The sequence below is a fragment of the Apis dorsata genome, unplaced genomic scaffold, assembly GCF_000469605.1.
Source record: "Apis dorsata unplaced genomic scaffold, Apis dorsata 1.3 scaffold_920, whole genome shotgun sequence".
NCBI classification, from domain to species: Eukaryota; Metazoa; Arthropoda; class Insecta; order Hymenoptera; family Apidae; genus Apis; species Apis dorsata.
In genome coordinates, this window is record NW_006264031.1 from 25,230 (window position 1) to 26,049 (window position 820).

Genomic DNA, 820 nt, shown 5'->3' on the forward strand with positions numbered 1-820 from the left:
TTATTATTTTATTTCGGGAATAATTATTTAGAACAAAATATCTGTTTTTGTAAATTAAAATAATTAATAATAAAAAATATTAAACTTTTATAATAAATTAATTAAAATAGTAACGTTTAAAAACAATATTTCTTAAAAAAAAATTTTTTCCTATATTTTATAAAAAATGATTTATATTAAACAAATAATAATAAAATTAATAAAATTAAATAAGAAATTTATATTATTAAAAAATAAATATTATCAATAAAGATAAATACGATACATTAAATTTTAAAAATATATCAGTAATATCAATTTTACTTACACAAATATTATTTATGTTATAAATCCTTTGTGTAACAATTGAAAAGTAAAGAACGCACTATTTTCTCATTCGATCAGCGAACAAATGATTATGATATCATTAGGTAAGTCTACATTTGGATTTTTAAAAAACTAAACTTAAGGTATATGCTATTTTCCAGCGACATATAGCGGTTAGTTTTAGTACTGCATGAAATACAATATTTAACACAATACTAAATATTAAATTTTAATATAACCATTTTGTTTTTATTATATAAAATTGAAATATTTATATAAAATGTTTAATTTAGTTTTACTTTTATAAATTTATGATTTATAAATTATACATAACAATAATATATATATATATTAATTTATTATTGTTTTAACATTATGTAAACAATATTACTAAAGGAATTTTTATTAAAATTAAATAAAAGGAAGCTTTTAAAAGATAATAATTTATATTTTTTTAAAGTATTTATTTAAAATTTTATTTAATTTTTTTGGCAAAGTAAAAATTAATATAATA

The 820-nt window shown here is 14.1% G+C and overlaps 1 protein-coding gene across 4 annotated transcripts in view; it reads right to left on the reverse strand.

Annotated features, from left to right (window-relative positions):
* The window catches only part of LOC102673267 (paramyosin), a 5,569-nt gene extending 5,145 nt beyond the window's left edge, over nt 1-424 (reverse strand). For 3 of the 4 annotated variants that reach the window (XM_006623604.2, XM_006623605.2, XM_006623603.2), the window contains exon 1: nt 308-424. The gene's annotated coding sequence lies outside the window, so the exon portion shown is untranslated. The remainder of the gene's footprint in view (nt 1-307) is intronic. The other variant, XM_031514176.1, reaches the window with a different exon arrangement.
* Between the last annotated feature and the right edge of the window lie 396 nt (nt 425-820).